The sequence below is a fragment of the Ambystoma mexicanum genome, chromosome 8 (assembly GCF_040938575.1).
Source record: "Ambystoma mexicanum isolate Mex_15411 chromosome 8, UKY_AmexF1_1, whole genome shotgun sequence".
Classification (NCBI taxonomy): Eukaryota; Metazoa; Chordata; class Amphibia; order Caudata; family Ambystomatidae; genus Ambystoma; species Ambystoma mexicanum.
The window spans coordinates 507,100,051-507,120,869 of NC_090929.1; the positions used below are offsets into that span (position 1 = coordinate 507,100,051).

Consider the following 20,819-nt stretch of genomic DNA (forward strand, 5'->3'; position numbering starts at 1 on the left):
CTCTCAATTCTCTCTGAACAATGTTTTAAGTAAGAAGCCTTTACAATAGTTCCCCAAAACAGGATAACCAAATCCACCATCTTTTCGAGTCATAATATAACGTGGGATCCTAGCTCTTTTCCCAACACCCCACAAAAAGTCCTGGAAAACTTTATCAATACGTCCTAGTATTTTCTTTGTGGACTGTAAAGGAATAGATTGTAATAGGTAAAAACCTTAGGAAGCAGCATCATTTTAATTGCATTAACTTTTGCCCAGATACTCAAGATAGTGCATCGCCATTTCCTAATTTCTTTTTGGAGAACCTCTATTATTTTATTCACATTATGCTCAACCAACTTGTCAACATCCCTAACCAGATGAATACCTAAATATTTGACACAATCTCTTTCCCATTTGCAATCCCAACCCAATAATCAATCACAATTAAAATTAATACTCAGAGGAAAAACTACTGATTTTCCCCAATTGATTTGATAACCTGACAACCTCCCTACTTCAATCATATTTCTCAAAATAGATTTACCTTCCCTTTGATTATTCAGGATTACCACATCATCCGCATACGCCAAGACTTTAATTTCCCCACCCCCTACACACAATCCTGTAATTCCAATATTCTGTCTGATATAGGCCAACAAGGGCTCCAGAACCAAATTAAAAAGGAAAGGAGACAGAAATAATTGAAAGGGCCCCGAAAATCCCCCATTCACCCAGACCTTGGCCGATATGATTTTGCACGTTTTTAGTGAAGTTCCCTGGGCCCCGGACATTCCAACAAAGTATCTTCACATGTTGTGCCATAACTTTTGTGATATCTCATAACATACTCTCTATGCACGTCTCGTACTTATTGTATGTAATGTCTACCCAAAGCCTCTTAATCACAGGACTTTTGATCGTTTTTTCCCTCCAATTCCCTTGTACTGCGCAACAGGTCCCCAAACTTCCCCCGCGCCCCATCCTTGGACCCGAAACCTGTCTCCTGCCCCCCACCCTCACTGCCTCCCCCAACTCAGCAGTGTGTATGCCCCAACCCCCTCCCCCCTAACTAGTCCATTGTGCCATCTTGGCCAAGGGGGCATATTTTCCACAATTTACACAAGCAACTGCAATGGGGTGCACTGTTGCTACACAGCATATTTCAGTACAACTGGAATTTCACGTCCTTTGAAGGCGGTATGTACTATGTGTGTTGCCATCAACTCCTGTTCCCTCCGAGATCCATAGATCATGAAGCTAGACAATAGTAACAGGTCAGCTAAAGTTTTGTCATGACCTCTGCCCCTGGCCTTGTCAGTCAGGCCACCTGGGCTGCACCACGGTCTTCCACCATGGCCCGAAGGGCCCCATTATATCCCCCAAGACTTTCTTGGAGTCAGTCCTGGCGCTTGTGGCGGCAGGCTCATATGGGAAATTGGAGAACTGGAACTCACAATGGCATTTTCACAACATGGATGCCCCTGCATGGTTCAGTTCCAGAACTGAGCCATGCGGTCTAGCAATTAGGCTGTGGTCAGGCCTGGGGGCACCTGGGATACCTGCAGGCTATATAAGCCGCGCCCAAGCTGGAGAACACTCTTTGCGTTACTCTGCTGGTCGCAGCGTGACGCTCACTGCGGTCTATCGGATCTTCCTCTGCATTCTGGACCCGATACCTGCAAGAACAAGAACTCTGTTAGTATTCACTTACCTATTAGCGAGCCCTGCTTCTGTCATCCGCTCCAGAATCCCGAACATCCAGCATCTTGGCGAACGCTCGCTCTCTCTTGGAAGCCGCAACCTGGGAAGAACAGAGAAGCAGCATTATTAAGCGTTTATTCTTCAACATTGAAAAAACAACCAAAAGGCGCACGCTTACCTGAATTTGACTTGCTTGGGGTCCACGTCCATTCCGGGCCTTTCAATGACTTGCAAGAAGAAAGACGAGGCCGATTAACACGCATAAGTGCTAGAAGGCGGTTCGAATAACACTTTACTCACCGCTCTCCATCTTCTCGGCAACATACAGTCCAGAACATCACGGTGTCCTGCAAGAAAGGGACAGCAAACAGGTTAGCACAAGAAAAGCACATGGCGCCGCGCTCATCGCCTTCACTTACCATCTCGTGCACAGCCCCAGGCAGCATGGCATCACCAGAACTCCTTCCGCATCTAAGAAATAAGGAAAGACATTAATAGGGGCAATTACAAATAAAGGACAAGCTGTCAAAACAGCAGACTTGCATGATAAACTGAGTCGCAGCAGGTCTGGACTCTGAGGTGCCCGCACCAGTGAAGCAACTGGGTTGCGACGCACCCATCCACAATGCACCCCTGCACAGAACAGCAGGACGGAGAGCGCACCATTCCAAAAAAACAAGGTGAGGAGAGCACTAAGGGGTTGTTGTGTCCACAAGGAAGGTGGGCTCCAGGCTAAAAGAGACAATAAGACAATAAGCTAAAACCTAAACTCCTGTGTTTTCAGACGTGGTCTTCAGCCGAACGTGGGTCCAAGGTCTGAAGCAGTCCAGCTAGATTGGGTGGCGTTCCCGTGGATACCAAGTGAGCGTTACAAGTTTCCTCATTCCGTAGGTTCTTCAATAGGGTGTAACAGAATTTGTGCTTCAATGAACATCAAAGCTTTGGCGTGAAAAAGTACAGTTTGCCCCGGAACTGGATCGTTAGTCGCGCCGGAAATAGCATCGCATATTGGATATTTCTCTCAGAGCATTTTCTTTACCCCTATAAATTGGTGACTCTCCTGTTGCACCGGAATAGAGAAGTCGGGAAAGATTCGGATGGTTTTGGGAGCCCAGTCTTAGTTCCTTCTTTTCATGGGCCCGACAAAGGAGATGGTCCCTGTCACAATAGCTCAGAATTCTCGCAATGATGGGTCTGGGTAAATCTCCCAGCTTGGGTTTGGGGGGGGACAGGGCTTGATGGGCCTGCTCCACAGCAAAGATGGGGGAGAGGTCTGGTTGTCCCAAAAGGTCCTTAAACAGGTTTGCCACAGCCAATTCCATGTTTCCAGTTGGGGCTTTCTCTGGCCCCCCAACTATACGGATATTATTCCTTCAAGAGCGCGACTCGAGGTCCTCACATTTGTTCTGGACATATTTAATGTCTCTGGTGAGGGCACCTACTGTATCCTGCAGCGTGTGCATGTTGTCCTTGGTGGCCCCGATTCTGTTCTCTGCCTCGGTTATCTGGGCCCCCTCCTGGGCCAATTGGGATTGCATAGACGCCACATTAGCCGTAATATAATCTAGCTTCTTGTGTACCGCGGCAAATCCTTTGCCATTGCTTCCATCTTGTTTGTGAGGTCCGGCGTGAGTGGGAGACATGGGGTCGGGAGGGCCAGATCTAATTGAGCTTGGCTCGACTGCCCATGCTTAGCCTGGGGGGTGGAGGGGTCAATCTTGTGAATTAGCCCATGGCGCTGGGCTTTTTACCCCCTCTGTATACTTTAGTCATTATTGGCAATGGAAGTCTGATTCGGGGTGTCCGCCAGCCTGTGGAAAAGGAGATTTGGTCAATCTTAGATTACAGAGCTGCAAATCTCCACTCCTCATTAAAGGGTATTGCGACCTCAGGGGGGTGTTACGGGTCATCTCAAAGAATAGAGTGAAATGCATATCAATGGTTCAGTGGTCCCCCCCCCCCCCCCCCCCCTGGTGTATATGCAGATTTCCTTTCCAGCGGCGCTGGATTGTTCAAGTATTGAACTGTGGTGCGTAGTGGGTGCACACCAAGATATATCCCGCAGCGGCCAGCCAACCGGGATCAGGAGCTACAAGTCTGCCAACCCAGCCCCAGTGCGCTGTGCCGTTGTGGGGTGTTGAGAATATGGGGTATAGCCGCCTTCAATGTGAACCAGTCAGTCTAGAGCGGCATCAATAGTCCCAAGTCACAATATAGGTCACCTTCTTGAGGGAGGGGGAACTTATGCTTGGTTATTTGTGCTAGGCGGTGGAATCCGACTGCGTGTTGAGGGGGTTCAGGAGGAGGCCCATAGGCATACGGATAGGCTTTCTTTCAACATAGCCAGAAGATGAGTGGGCCTTGCACCATGGCCTTTTTCATATTGATGATCAGGCTCAGGTGCCAAAAATATACCCAGGGGCGAGGGGTGGTGCTCCTCACTCTGATCCGCCCGCCCTGCAGACCGGCCTCACTTTGTGTGCCACCAATCCATTGAGTAACTGCGGCCCTGTGTAGTTAACGTGGCGTGGGAGACTCCCTCCAGGGAGTCGTGCTGATCCGTGCTGGTCGCTTGCCCCACACTCGTGTCATTTGCACGCTGTTGGCCAGGCATGGGCGGGTCACACAGAACAGTTAGGGTGGAGTGCGGCCCCCCCCGCTTCGTCACAGTTCAGGGCGGTCTTTCTTCCCGAAGTGTGTCAGTGTTCCGCTCAATGCTCCCAGCGCAGTCCAGTCACGTCAGTGTGTTCCTCCCCCGTCTTTAGTATAGGGGGGGCCCCTATTCATTGTATAGGCGTTCGTAGGCTAGTAGCCAAAATGTTCAGAAGGAGGGATAGTCAGTTGGGGCCGCAGCAGCTCCTGCCAAGATACTGCAGACTGCTGACGTGTGGTCCGGGCTCCATAGATCGGACCAGGTTGTTGGCAGAGCAGGGCCTAATGTATGTGGTGGGGGCTCCTCACCTCTCACTTGTTGGGGAGAGCTGTGCACTGGCCCTCCGTTGCGGCCCTGATCACCACTCAGGACAGTCCTTAAATGTCCAGATTCCCTCCTCCTTCTCCTTCTCCTGGTCCCTTCACCACCCCTGACCCGGGAGAGTAGCCACCAGTGTGGCTCCTCTGATCGAGGATGCAAATGAGTCCAGTTGCGGCTATGCGTCCCTCTCTATGGGCCGTTACACCAAAGGCCAGAAGTTTTGGGGTGTATACCTACCCAATTCGGGCCACAGCCATCAGGTTTCCTTCCATCAGGGGTGCTGTTACATCCGGTGCACAGCCACACTTCCCTCGCTCCTGGGACGCATCCACCCAGGCCCGTTGAATGGGGCCACATCTCTCTGCTTCTCCTCTGCACAGTGGGTCTCGGCAGTGGTGTACACCCCGGTAGGGGCAGATGCAGGAACACGGCTCCAAAGACGTTCTGGGGATCCCAGGATGTTGCCGCTGGTTGCTCAAGGCGGGATCTCGTAATGCATTGGTCTGAAGTCCAATCGCACCACCTCTCCAAAGGATGTTTCTCCATAGCGTGAAGCTCCTGAGCTAGGCAGACATTCCTCTTGGCTGCTCAACAGCACCCCCTGCATCCACTATATTCTTTTTTTAAATGTTTATTTTTGAACAAGGCAGGAGAACATTACATTCACTTAAGGTCTACATTTAGTATGCATTATTCTACAAGGGTGTTACTCCCTTGCCCCCACCCGCCCTGAGTTCGTCCCGTGTTCAGGGCCCACTCTCCAGCACCCTCCTGGCCAGCTGGGGTTTAAATGTTAGTGCTGGGAAGTCTCGATCGAACTCCAGGACCAGGTTCCAAATGTTCAAGAAGCGGTGAAGGAGACCCGCTCTAGCTGCTGTCACCTTTTCTGCGATGAGTACAACCCACAGTTCCCCCCCCAAAGGGGCTGGAGTGGGCCTTCCTCCGATTTCCATGTGCGGGCCACCACTATTCTGCCCGCTAACAGGCATTGAGACAACAGTTTGGCTTTGGGGCCCGTCCGTGGATAGGTCCCGGGAACCGGGGCACCCAAGAGGATAGGTTTGGGCTCTAGTGGGAGTGAGATATGTGTGATTTCTGCGATGACCGCTAGGCGTTCTCTCCAGAAATCCTGGGCCTTGGGGCAAGTCTACCACATGTGAAAAAAGGATCCCAATTGGCCACATCGTCTCCAACAAGCTGGGTCCACTGATTGGTTCATGTAGTGCAGTTTTAGCGGGGGGTAGTACCAGCGCAATAGGATTTTATAAGCGCATTCTCTATTTGTGACACATGCTGATGCCGATTGGGTGCGGGTCCACATGCCCACCCAAGATTGGTCCTCTATGGGGTGTCCTAGGTCCGCCTCCCATTGTGCCATGGCTCGAGATTTGGAGGTAAGAACATCTTTTTGGAGCTGCTTATATAGTACTGAAATCTTACCTCGGCTTGGCAGGTCTTTGAGGGTTAGTTCTATGGGCGTGGGAGTGCGGGTTGCTACTTGGAGTGTCTGTGGGTGGGTGTCCCAGTGGCGCAGTTGGAGGTAAGTAAACCTGTCTTTCCCTTGGAGGCGAAAGGTTTCTTTACATTGTTCGTAGGAAAGTAGCTTCCCTCTTTCGAATAGTTGCCCCATCGTTTCTAATCCTCCCGCAATCCCGTTTTTGAAATGTTTAGGATCTGCTCCCGGTGAGAAGGCTGGGTTCAGAAAGACTAGGGATGAGGAGTTGAGTCCACTTGGGATCTTCTTTTTCTTCAGCGTTTTGTCCCATATAGCGACTGTATGTCTAGTGGCTAATAGTAAGTCCTGCCATCGCTGTTTCGTTGCCTGTGAGATGTGAGGAAGGAAGCGTAGAGCCAAACGCGATTGTTCTAAGTCCACCCATCTGGGGCGATTAGTGATTGTTTGCCATGCTTGGATGCAAGCTTGTTGGGCTGCCATCTGGTATTTCTGTAGGTCTGGGACCCCAAGCCGCAGAGTTTTGCATTCCCCATCATTGTGTCTTTCGGGATTCCAGGTTTTGTCCCCCTCCAGATGAATTGCAGCATTTTCCTTTGTAGGTTCTGAAGCGCTGGGGTCGGGATCATACTTGGGAGGGCGGAACATGTGTACAAGAATCTTGGAAGTAGGTTCATCTTGCATGCTGTGATCCTGCCCATCAGGGAGGTTTCAAGGGCCGCCCAGCGCTTCAGGTCGGTTTCCAGTTCTCGGAAGAGCGGAGGAAAGTTCATGCGGTATACGTATGATGGTTTGGCTGGGATCTGGACCCCCCAAGTAATTGATGGCTTTTGTTTTCCATTGGATCGGGCACATCGGGATGAGGTCTTCTCGCTCTCACGCTGAGATCCCTATTCCCATCGCTGCTGACTTATTGAAGTTAATGGTGAATCCTGTGACCCTTCCATAGTTGTTTAATTCTGCCAGAGCGTGTGACAAGGAGCTGCTGGGGTTGGTGATGGTTAGGAGGACATCGTCCGCGTAGAGGGCCAGTTTGTGGTGCGATGGGCCTACTTTGAGACCCTTAATTAGGTGGTTCAGCCTAATCTGTTAGGCGAAGGGCTTCATGATCATGGCGAACAGGAACAGGAGCAGGGACAATGGACATCCCTGTCTAGTTCCGCAGGTCAGTGAGATGGGGGCTGATAGATTGCCATTGATTCGAAGTAGGGTTTTGGGTGCTTTATAGCTGGCTAAGATCATCGTACGGAATTCCGGCCCAAAGCCAAATGTCTCCAGAGTAAGCTTCATAAACATCCAATCCACCTTGTCAAACGCCTTTGTTGCGTCTAATGCCATGAGGACCAACCCTTGTGAGTCACGGGAGGCCAGGTCCACTAGGTTCAGGGCTCTGCGAATATTGTCTGTCGTAGAACGGTTCTTCAGGAAACCACTTTGATCAGGTTGGATTATGTCTGGGAGAGTGTGGGCCAGGCGAGTTGCCAACATTTTTGAGTAGCTATTGGCGTCAATGTTGAGAAGAGCAATGGGTCTGTATGAAGCTGGACTCCTTGCATCCCCTCCGGGTTTAGGGAGCAGGATCGTAATTGATTCTTGCATAGAAGGGGTTATCACGCAGGTATAAATAAATAAATAAATAAAGGTAATAAAGGAGTTGAATAGTTGTGCCAAGGGAGCGAGTAGCTGTTGTTTGAAAACCCTGTAGAACCTGGTTGTGTAGGCATCTGGGCCCGGCGCCCGGGATTTGAGTGATTTTATGGCTTCATCTACTTCCTCAAGGCGCAGGAGTCGTGTTTGTGGGAGGGGCGGGGGATGAAGCTGTGTCAATCGGCATCTCGTAGATCCTGCGGATGCCAGCTCTCCTGCCATTGAGATTTTTGCTCCGCCCACCAACCGGGTAGAGGAGATTTAACTGGTGGGGGGGCAGGTTTGTCAGTCCAGCGCCCCCCCTTGGCCAACGTGGCCAGGTAACACTTCATAGCCAACATGGCCAAACTTATCGGTATGTCTTCCAGGGATTTAGATGGTTTGATCCTCAGATGCGGGCATAGGCCGTGGGGTAAGGCCCGCCGCCCCGACCATCGGGGCAATTTCCGGTTCAACAGGGCTGATAGGGTTCCTTCAGGTGAGGCTATTTCTTCCATCTAAACCTCCTGACTCTAGACCAGGGGTTTGCTTTAACATTGGGGGATCCAATTCGGTGTTCTTCTCAGAATTTGTGGGTGACTGAGCTTCCGGGGGGGTTAGGTTCATGATGATCTCGGCATCTTCCAGATGGCTGATCCTTCTCCGAGTGCCCTTGTAGGAGAATTGTAAGGCCGTGGGGAAGAGCCAGCGGTAACGGATTTGTTGGTCTTGTAGAAAGGTAGCCAGGGGACGGAGCGCCCATCTTTTCTGGAGGGTGAGGATGGATAGGTCTTGGTAAATTTGGATAGGGGTGCTTTGAAAGGTTATTTCATCCCGGGAGCGGCTGATTACCGAGATGGCTTCTTTTGTCGTGTAGAAAATCTGGTGGGGCGTCTGATTCCACGCCGGGCCGTGGTTGGAGCCTGTGTGTGGGGTCCAGGAGGAGTTGTGACTTTTCAAAGTCCGGGGGAAGGGCTTGGAATAGGTCCCCCACATATTCTGCCAGGTTTTTTTATCCGAAACTGAGGTCGGGCCCCCGGAATGCATAGGTATTTGCGTCTGGCCCTGTTTTCCAAGTCTTCCTGTGTAAATTCTAATATTTAACATTTATCCTGAAGGAGTTTGATTGAACACTGAACCTCCCCCAGGGTGGATGCACGGTCTTGGGTTCGGTCCTCAACTTCCCCCCAGTCTCTGTTCAGCGTCAGTGACTCTCTGGTCAGTGTTTTCCAGTTTGTTAGATAGTTCCAACATGCAAGCTCGGAATTTGGATTTAATGTCCACCATGAAAGCCTTAATGTCATTCTTTGTTGCCAGGGTACTTTTGTCTTCAAGGGCTTCCTGAAGGGTGGGACCAGGGGGTTCTTGTTTTTTAGCTTTGTCCGTTGACATCAGCATTGCTGCAATGTCTGTGTTTTGGCTGCCTTTGGGTTGTTTGGTCATCTTGTTTCCTGGTCGAATCGCGGTATTGTGTTCTTTAGAGGCGGGAGGGGAGATTTCAACACTGATAGGGGGAAGAGGCGACAGGAGGTAAGTAAGAGGGTTGTAGGAGATGGCCCGGTGCGCCCCAGGAGGTCCGAAGGCTTTTTCGTGCGTCCGACCAGTGGGTAGTGGTGAGATGGTGCAAGGGGCTCACCAGGCCCGATCAGCTCCCACTGTCTTGCTTATCAGCCGCTCTCGGGTCTATATGGCTCATTCCCCCGGGGGCTTGGGCAGCCTCCTGAAGCTCTATCTATTGTTGAGGCCGGGAATGGGCCGGGGGGGGCTCCGATGAGGAGGCAGGGTGTTCCACTGCTGCTGAGGGTTGTTGCTACGGGCCGCTGAGAGTGGTGGTCGTTGCTGCTTGCGGCGCCCTGAGGTGGGAAGCTCTGGAGCAGAGCGACGTGGATGATCTGCCCCCACCCCCTGGTTTACCTCCTCTCCCGGATGGCGCTTCTCTAATCAGTGCCGGTGGAGCCGCCTGTGTCCAAGCGGGAGCCTTCCCACTCCCCTACGGGCTCCCGAGTACTGCCAAAGCTGCAGGGCGGGCCTCCGGATCGTCCGCTGGAGGCCCCCCTCCCTCCGTCCGCCGAGAAATTGATGCCGGCTCAATACTGCCGGGCCCGGGGGACGACACAAGCAGGCAGGACCGCACAGGTCAAAGCCGGCGGGTGCACCATGGGCTCACTGCCGCCCGCCGAGTCAGGATGGGGAGGGGAACCCCAGCTGAGGGATGTCGGGAGCGGGGTCCGAGGTGATGGGGCGCCGCAGCAGCGAAGTTTCAGGGATGGGAGCCCTGCCTCCATTCACGCCGTCCCCCGGCTTCCGCGGTCCTCGGTGCGCCCTTCTGCCATTTTAGCTTGAGATGCCGGCGGGCGATCAGATCCTCATATCTCCACAGCTGGGCCCCGGCAATCTTCAGGAGTGTGGCCAACTCCGCCCCAGGGTCTCACGGAGCCTCAGCCACATTTAGGTCCTTCGTTCCAGCGTTATATCCGCCCCAATTCACCGAGGCAGCGGGTACCCCACAGAGGCCATCAAAGGAGCGTCCGCATAGTCAGCGCTCCAGGCCACGCCCCCATCCACTATATTCTTAACGGATGGATGTGAATTACCAAGAGCCAACCTCCTACTTTACCACTCTGCTAAAACGCTTGCCTGGTATAAAGTAAACCCTTTTCCATTCGTTGATCAATTTTACAATTTAGCAACTCCTTCAGTCTACAGAACTCAAGCCTATCATATCATTATAATTTTTTTAAATTGCATAATGTCGGTTTCCAACTGTTTGATCTCCACCACACTTTGTTTCCTGAGGTGAGCAGTCTGATTTATAAACTCCACACTCGGTGTGTCCTTCAAGCAATCCCACACAACACTGATGTCTGTAGTATCTAGATTCTCAATAAAGAACATATCCATGCAATTTCCTAACCCCCCCGCTCAATGGCATCATCCTTTAAAATGTCTTCATTCTCCACCTCCTGTATAACCTTGACTCATTTTCCAAATAGTAAACTTCAGTCGGACACTTTTCTTTTTTTTAATTTTTTTTAATTTGATTTAATTTCATTACAAGTTTTACAAATTTATTTTTTAAATATCCTCATCAATGTGTTTTTCCTGGATGTCTACACCTGTCACCCCATCCAGAAATGTATCAGAAACAAAACAATAGTCTAACCTTGTGTAGGAATCGTGTATTCTGGTGAATGAAAAGTAAGCTCCTTAAAATCAATCAACTTAATCCTCCAGACATCCACCATATCAAAGCCATCAATCATATTCCTCAGACCATTTGTTACGCTGTGTCCCGAATAGCTACAAGACGCCGACCGATCCAATCTATCACTTAGTACACAATTGAAGTCACCCCCCCAGAATCATGCGGTCGCCACCCATGTTCCACAACTTCGAAGCCAAATTCCTTAAAAAAAGCCACACCATGCGCACACAGAGCATAAATCTAACCAACGGTGAACTTTCTATTATCTAGGATAATATCAGCTAATATAATTCTACCCTTCAGATCTTTGATAGGTTTGTCAACCACAACATTTAATCCCCTCCAGAATAGAATACACCCCCCTCCCCCGGCCTTCGATCTGGTAGCATAATAGCCTGACAGTACCTGGGTGTATCTCGAATTTAGCAACATGTTCTGATCACACTCTTCATGGATTGCTTGCAAGAAAGCAACATCCACACTCATCCTCCATACCTTGTGTAAGATTTTTTCTTTTTCTTTGATGCTGTGAGCAACCTGAGGGCATGCTCCCCATTATCTCCTCTTGGGTCTTCCTCTCAGGTGGCCAGGGAAAGGACATTGCTTTTGGATCCCGACTCTGGGGGTGGATATGCAAGGGAGGATCACCTGGGCGAAGGGACCTTGGGGAGTGCAGAGAGGATGTCTTTATGTGAGGCATGGCATCCCCCTTTCCCTTCTCAGAATGCACCCTACACTACCCCTGCCTTTGTAGGTTATCAGACTTTCCTTCTTCTTTAACACACACAAAATGTCGCACATTCATATTCCTTTAAGACTGGGAGTAATGCACACTTCCATTTGTGCACACCACTTTGGACTGAGACGAGGAAGCAGACTATGGTGCACCACTACAATGGTCAGGCATATCACACTAATAAAGGTCATTATGGTCAGTCAAAGGACTTGCACCTTCAGCCGATTGAGAGGCTACAGCGCATATAAGGAGAGACAAGTGAGAAGACAGGAGAGACCTGCCTGGGGAGAAGGGTGCAGCAAGCAGACGGGGAGCAGGCTGGAGAGGGGCCAGTGAAAAGGACGCTGAGCGCTGCAGGGGAGCGAGAAAGACGTGAGGCCCGAACGGGCCACGAGAGGGTTGAGAGCCCTGCAGATCCCTGTGCCGTGTGTCCACAGCCGGAGCTGTGGGACACAGAAGACTATAAAATACCGCAGACAGCAGCAAGAAGGTTTGGAAGAGGTAAGTGCTGTTCACAGGAGCTCCGACAAGTGACAGGGGAGTGAGAGAAAGCCAGAGAAGAAACCGAAAGCACCCAGAGGAGCACCCATGTACCAGTGAGTGACCGAGAGGGAACACTCGTGCTGGGGTGCTCCAGGGGTTGGGTTTGGGCAGAGGAAGATGCTGATCGAATGACAACTTGTAATGAATGTATCTGGTGACCGAATGGAAGAATATTGAATGCCGATCAAGTGCAAAGTACTTTACGAATTATTGAATACCGAACTAAGGAAAATATATGCAAAGTATATAAAAATACTGCACGAGGGAAAAAGTGATGTGCATTTACAAACACAGTGAAAATAAGTAAAAAGCATTTATGGACAATGTGAAAGTGTGAGCCAAGTAAAAGCCAGTAATGAGAGCTTATGAACCAAGTGTAAAGCAAATGATGAGCACTATTTGTTAGTGTGAAAGCAAGGTGGTGACTAGGAAGAAGCACCACAAATTGAGTTGTGTGTAAGCCACATTCTGGCAGAGTCAAGAGACTGCCAAGGAGAAACAGAATTGAATATGGACTAATGACACAGGTTCAAAGAGGAAACCTGTGTAGGCAAGGAAGTCCAATTAGAACAAGCGAACATTGGCAAGTGAGTTATCGGTTGCATGGTCTGTAATGGGTGGACCGTGTGGTCCGACAACCGCACCCAGACCGAGCAATCCCAACTTGAAGAGAACCAAGAAAAGCCAAGATACTAAAGCTGTTCTGCCTAACAAGTGTTAAACTGATTACAGAAAGAAGCAAGCTATATGAATTGCTGAAAAGCCTGAAAGGTTACAAAGTGGGTTTGAAATTATTATTAAAAGCCGAGAGTTGAATTGACTGATTTTGAAGATAGAAGAGTTGTCTTCTTGGGGAAGAGAACCCTGGGGGCCTTTTGGAACTATGTTAAATTTGGGGAAGGGAACCCTGAACAGCAAGCCAGGAGCTGGAAGAATCGCAGAACTTTAATTTGAACACTGTTTCTTTGGTTGTGGACATCGCTACACATTTTATATCTTTAGTTGTGAGGGCAAGTATACGTTTTGGACACACAGACTTTTGAGTTGAACTTAATGACACAGACTATCCTTAGTTTCTGTAGCTAGGGACATCCCACCTTGGCATAGGGCAATTTAGGCCTTACTCCATTCTGACATTTAAGAAATAAACAATTTTATTTTAGAAAAGTAAATGTCTTACTTCATGATGCCTTCACAAGCACAATTAACTCCCCTCACATTCTAAGTCAAAAAAGTGAAGTTACTCTTGAACTAAAAAAGAAAATAATAATGTTAAACACTTTTGCATCAAAGGTCCATGCACAGAAACCAAATAATTGTACATGTAGAGACTTGCAGAATTCCACCTAAATGAACCACTTCTATATTCAATATGATTACGCACAACAGACAGTAACAGAATATGCAACAAAACCAAAACAAAAGACAATAACAATAAGACACACAAACCATACAGTTATAATAAACATCCTGCCATTAGTAGAATTACTAAGCATAAAAGGAGATCAGAACCATACACCTCAAGGTGCCCCAACCAGCAATAATTGGTAACAAAATTCCCTCGCAATGGCTTAACAACTCTTCTTCCACCAATTAAATGACATACAAACTAAGCCCAGTTCAACAAGCGTAAACCTGTATAGCTTCACCAAGTCAGAAAGAAGACGGGGCGGGGGGGGCGTGCTGGAGGCCCATCCTAGTCCTACGATGTCTGAACAAATACCTAAAGTCCCAAAAATTCAGGATGGTCACATTGCAACACGTGCTCGGCCACCTGGAAAAAGTGACTTATTGATGTCATTGGCCCTGGAGGATGCCTACTTCCACGTCCCCATTCACAAGAAACATCAGAAGTTTCGTGGTGCACGGATAGCGCTACCAATTCAAGGCCCTACCTTTCGGCTTCAGTCTGCCCGAGACGTCACAAATTGCCTGCCACCAGTGATGGCCCATCTACGTTTACAGGGCATACACATACACCCGTACCTGGACGACTGGCTGATTCACGCCTGCTCGCAGGAGCTGGCTGTCAGATACACAGACGACCACGCGGCTATTGATGGATCTGGGATTCTCTGTCAACTATCCAAAGTCCTGCTTAATGCCATCACAGAACGTGCTGTTCCTAGGCACCAGACACAATACAGTGTCTTGGCCTGGCTTTGCCCGTGGATGAGAGGATAGCAGCCATTCTAGGAAAGGTGCAATGGCTGTCGAAGAAGAGTGCCATGGTGCAGGGCATCAAGTCGTTACTAGGCATGATGTCCTACATCTACGCCGTCCGTCTCTGCAGGATGCAGATGTGACCCCTTCAGGAATTCCTGTACACCCACTTGATACAGGTCTCTGGAAGCTTTACCAACAAGATCTCTCGCAACAGAGTTCCGTCGGGTGATGGGGTCATGGGGCGTCCGCTCCAACATTGCCCAAGGCACAGGGATTCAAATCCCCCTCTCCCATACAAGGAGACTGTCACCACAGACGCCCCCCCTGGAGGGTTAGGCAATGCACACCGGACATCTGCACGCCAGAGGCCTGTGACTGCCGGAGGAGAAGGATCTTCATAACACTGTGGACCCTGGTGAGTGTTTAGCAGAGTCTTAGACCCTGTATGCCTCTAAATTTATTTTTTCATGCACAATCTTGGTGCCCCCAGGCCCGTTAGCGCTCCGTGCGCTTCTCCCTCCCTGAGCCCTCTTCCCCTTCCGTGTTCCTCCCCCTTCTAGCCCTGCCCACCATCCCTGATTGGATTGTCTGACGGTCATTTGTGGCCTTTCCAGGGCAGCCCTTTGCCCGGCAGCCCCTGCGGCAAAGGGCCCCAAGGCAAAGAGCTGCTCTTATAGAGGCGGCTCCAAGATGTGTCTGCAGGTGTCAGCAGGGGAAGCCAGTGAAGCCAGTCATCAACCAACAGCAACTAAAGAAGTAAGTGTGGCATGGGTGGGCAGTAAAGCAATCACTCTACTCCAGAAAGCCCTGCCACTCTATATTACCTTTCCAAAACCTAGACTGCCAAGCCAACATCACTTACAACACTCTTACTTAGATTTGTGACCATCGGCCTACGTCTATCCAAGACAGGATTGTGATTTTGCCTTGCATCGCATTTAAGCATATATGTGCATGTTAACAAGCTCCATACTTCGATGGCATCGAGTCGCATCTAGACAGAAACGAGAATCTTGGCATGTCCCACACTTGGATGTAATTGTGAATGATGGCATGTGCCACACTTAGATGGAATCGTGAACATTAGCCTGCGTTGCATCTAGATAGGATTCCGATTGTCAACAAGTGCCACACTTAGTAAGAGTTGCAAACAATAGCCTGTTTCGAATCTAGATAGAATTATAATTGTTAGCAAGTATCACATCTAGATACAATTGTGAACGTTGGCCCGTGTTGCTTCCAGATAGGATTGTGAATGTTAGCAGGTGTCACATTTAGACCGAATTGTAAACAGTAGCCTAAGACACATCTAGATAGAACTGTGAATGTTAGTAAGTACCACATTTAGATCGAATTGTGAACATTAGCCTGCCCAGCATCTAAATAGAATTGCAAATGTTAGTAATGTACCACACTTAGATAGAATTGTGAACATTAACCCGCGCCTCACCTAGATATGATTGTGAATGTTAGCAATGCCCAACTTAGTTATAATTGTGAACATTAGCCTGCACCAGACCCAGATGGCACTGTGAGTGCTGGCAATGCCCCACTGAGCGATATTTGTAGACATTAGCCTGCGCCAGACTCAAACAGAATTGTGAATGTTGGTAATGCAAAACCTAGTTAGAATTGTGAACATTGGCCTGTGTCACATCTAGACAGGATGGTAAATGCTGGCCACACTTAGATTGAAGAACAAATATTATCAGTAACTTCAACCTAGAAATTGCTCCTGCTTCATTGGTTCATAAACCCACGCAAACACTCCCATCCCAGATCATTATGCTTACTCTCTACTCTACACCATCACACAATTAGAATGCAGTTATACCCCTCATCAATATGGCCTAGCTGTTCACATAAGCGTCCTACAGGCCTAACGCAGTCAGGACCCAGTTTGGGTGTCCACCCCCCTGACTGCACACATACAACTGATATCCTCACCACCACAAGGAACGCTAGGATGCAGCTACCATCTGGCAATTACATCAGCTGCTCACATAACTGGTGAACCCACACACCTTAACACCTTCTCTCTCTTCTGACCTGGACTGCGGTCCCCGAGGGCGTTCAACCTACCAGCACTTTGAGATCATACCAATGATATGTTGAGCGCTATATAAATGCCAAATAACATAACAGGTGTCTCCAGGACCCAAAAGAGAAAGCAAAAAAGAAAACATTCATGGTTGACCAGATGCACAGATTGACCTATTGCCTGACACATCAAAACTTGGTATGAGAGAGGCAAGCAGGGGGTGTTCTTGGCCCAAGAAATGTGGATTGGCCGACAGGGGAATCATTGTTGACTGGATTACCCTAACTCCACTGAGATTCGACCCATTGGGTATCTGGTATTTTGGCAATCCATGTAGTGCTGGTAACCCCCATAGTTCACCAGAGTTTTTTTCATTCAATCTGTACTAAGCACACATGATGCACAGTTTCTAACTCTCTCCATATTTAGATGCAACCGGGATTTCAGTTACTTAGATGATATTACATACAATTTGACTGTAATACCTTTCATAAAATACGCTGAGCATTTCAGAAACACTTTGACAATTTCCTCAATTACTGGCATACACTATAGTATATGTGAGGTGGTGTCTGAGCATATTTGTTACATGACTGAACAGTGTAGATAAAATTTCAGTTCCCGACTTTTCAAGAATAATTATAAAGCGCACACAGTTCTTAAACATAGCCACCATTCATCCACACAGTGTCACCACTCGTGTAGAAGGCAGCACAAATTCATGGACGTAGTAGAAAGCAGGGTATGGGGGCCAAAAACCAAACGCGTTGTAGTTCCAGCATGCCACTGCGACGCGCTTCATCACCCGAACTCCCTTATGTTCCCGAAAGTCCAGGCAAGCGTACGAGCATGATGCGTCGCACAGCACACGCAACATGGTCCTTTCCTCCATGTACCACAGTCCCGGAAGGCCGTAGAAGAATCCCATTACAGTGCACAGTGTTGCCGCGCGACATTGGACTCGCTCCATATCTTTTTTTTTTTTTTAAAGAGAAACTTTCAACTGATCCACATATAACAATCGGTAACTAAATAATAAGCATCTGTGATATAATAAACATACACTGTTATGCACATCCAGCCTCTTACCCCTCCTGACATGGGGTGCCTTAGCAGAGGATGTTGCCTCCATTGACTCAGTTTCAAAATAATTTAAATCTGACAAAAAAAGATTCAGCTCTGACATGGTCCTTTAAAAGAGTGTATTTGACTATCCAAAACTTCACACAGAATTGCAGGATAGATCATGTAGTATTTCAACTTTTTCACTCTTACCTTTTCCTTTGCCAGAGCAAAGAGTTTCCTCTTGGCGACTAAATTTCTGCAAAGACCTATGATCTCTCTTGATATCCTAAAAATGCCTGGAGTCCAAATCCAATATTTTAGATAGGTTCTTCTGAATAAACTGTAGGATTTTGGGATTATTTTGAGCTGGACTTTCTAATTTGAACTTGGTACAACCAAGGGGAGAAAGGCTGCAGGAAAGCAGGCAAGTACATTTTATTTTCCCTTGTAGGTTTTTGGAGCATATAGTGTGAGGGTCAGATTAAGGTTTGTGACACATGACAGTGGACAGTATTTTTGACATCCTGACGACTATCATAAGTTATCTTTGTTGAAGCAAATAAACCCCTTTTATTATCTAAATAAAAGCAATTGTGATGCAAATGACACTGGGTCCTTCTCTTTACTCTGACCCCTCACAGTGCACTGAATTTCTTTTTGAAATATGAGCATATGAAATATGAAATATATCTATATATAACGCATGCGCCAAATGAATGTGCATATTTCATACAAACTATACACAGAGTATCAGTTTTACAGTTCGTACATTACGCAGTTAGCATCTCATAAAAATGCCAAAGTCAAGTGTCAGTTGACTTTGATGCCAGTTTTAACGTGATGGAATAAATGTACACTTTTCATACGAAAAAGTACACACTAGGAAGCAGACAGTGCATCAGCAGAATGTAGGTAATTTTGATATTAAAAACCGAGAATATAAACACTACTAACATGCTCCTACGACATGAGCATGTCTAACACGCACACGCGTTTACTACACAAAGCATGTAGACGTATGACAAGTTCTCTCCCATGCTACAACCGCACATTGTCCTACCACACATGCTCCTTCCACCCACATTGCGATGCACACTTACTACACACTTTAATGACGCACACTCCTACATTTTCCACTATAACATGTGCACCTACAACACAGTCCTATAATACATGTTCTGATGACACACACCTAGTACACATGCGCCTAACACACCTAATGTGGTTGTACGAAACGTTCTGTTATGACACATGCTCCAACTGCACACACTCTTGCAACACGCGCTCTTCTAATATATGCTCCTATGACACGTGCAGCTACTAAACATGCTCCTACTGCACACACACGCTCCTACAACATGCGCTCCTACAGCACATGGTCCTACTGCAGAAATCATGCACCCAGAGTGCATGCGTTTTACAGTACATACATTACATAATAAACAGCTAAAGACTCACATCAAAAGCAAGTAAAAGCTGACTTTGATGTACGTTTAAAGTGATTGAATAAATGTAGACTTTTCATGTGAAAATGTACACTTTAAGAGGCATACAATGGTACATTTTATATTAAAACCCTGCACATACATGTGTGATATTAACATGTATATTAACAGTAATAACATCTTACTGTGCACCCTGTGATGAATCATAGATGATTCCCCCAGAAAACCTGGCCTGGGACCTTTGTGTGGCCAGGGAAAGGCAGACATTTCCTGAGTCTGGGGGTGGTGTTCTGCAGGAGGATCACATTGGAGGTGGATGTGGCTGGTCATGAAGAATGGGAAATCCCCTTTAATAACATTTCAAGAGATCCTACTATTCTAATGGCATATTGTAAAGCTGAAACTGTGAAAAAGAGTGAGTTGAACATTGGGGACTTCAAGTCCCACAATGCCAAAAGTACTGAGATGAAGAAGAGGGATTCAGAGGCTCTGAGCTGCAGTTTTCAGACCATTAAGGTTAATGACCCACACCTGAGGGAGACTGAGGCAGAAAAGGTCCCCTCAGGGGCAGGCCATTGAGAGTAGCAGCAGTAGTGGAAGGTGGTGTGCTTGCCAGAACTCCACAACAAGATTGCGGCTGAAGGAAAGCAGACACACCTGAACTGCCGACATTTGCTGTATGGATGCTGGTTCTGCGAGGGTCTCTTCCTTCAGGAACTCAGTTTGCAGAGGTCGGACAGTGGGAATCGCTTGGCATGGAAGCTCCCCCCCGTAAACCCTCACCCACCCCCCCCTCTTTAGTTTATTTTATAGTATTTTATAGTATGGAGATCCTGGTTGGGTTAGGGTGAGCGAGGCGTTTATCAAACCCTTTTAACTTTAAGAAAATTACACCTTTTGAAAATCCTTTTCAAAGTGGTCTGCCTCACATTTCAGATATCTCAAAACCCTCTTACAGCACACGCCCCTATGACACACGCTCATATAACACACACTCTTACGACATGTGCTCCTTCAACACATGGTCCTACAAAACTCTTTTAAAAAATACTCTTGATGCGTGCACCTATGATATGCACTGCTATTACTCATGCTCTTACAATACACACTATTACCCACACTCCTGACATATGCACCTACAACACATGCACCTATGACATTTGGACATACGACCCTATGGCACATACTTCCATAACATCTGATGACGCACACTATTGTAGCATACACTATTATGACACAGGCCCCTTCAGCGCACACTCCCCTTCAACATATGCACCTGCAACACACAATGCACAATCTTCTGACACGTGCTGTTAAAACACAAACGTACACCTCCCGCTGTTATGCAACATGCTCTTATGCCAGACACTTATCCTATATAAAAAAGTTGCAATTATTTGAACATACAATATTACCATGAATGTATAACCATTTCACACATTAAAAACGGTAATGTAAAAAAGTACATTAAATTTAGACCTAAATGTTAGACCTATATGTCAAAAGAAGTTATACAAGAAAGTATACAAGCAGTATAAAAGTCTTGCAGTCTGAAGGCGGAGCTTTCTACAAAAACATTGGCATACTCACGGACCGAGTCGCGCAGTGGGGCAGAGTCGTAGCAGTCTAGCAGGTATGCTGGAGAGTCTGTCCACACTGCTTTGCTTTCTGGAGGTGGAGCTTTCTATAAAAACACTGGCATATGCACGGAATGGAGCAGAGTGGTAGCAGTCTTGCAGTCTTGCAGTCTAGGCAGACTGGGCAGCGTGGAAGTGGGAACAAGTATACTACATCGGTGAGTCTGACGCTTTACCCCATTTTACTGACTTAAGTCAAACAGCTATTAGCAGACTGATGCTGTTCTCCGTTATATCAATGTGGG

General features: G+C 47.8%; 1 protein-coding gene across 1 annotated transcript in view; it reads left to right on the top strand.

Annotated features, from left to right (window-relative positions):
- The window catches only part of PRKCZ (protein kinase C zeta), a 1,951,357-nt gene that overhangs the window by 237,596 nt on the left and 1,692,942 nt on the right, over positions 1-20,819 (top strand). The gene's annotated exons all lie outside the window — the stretch shown is intronic.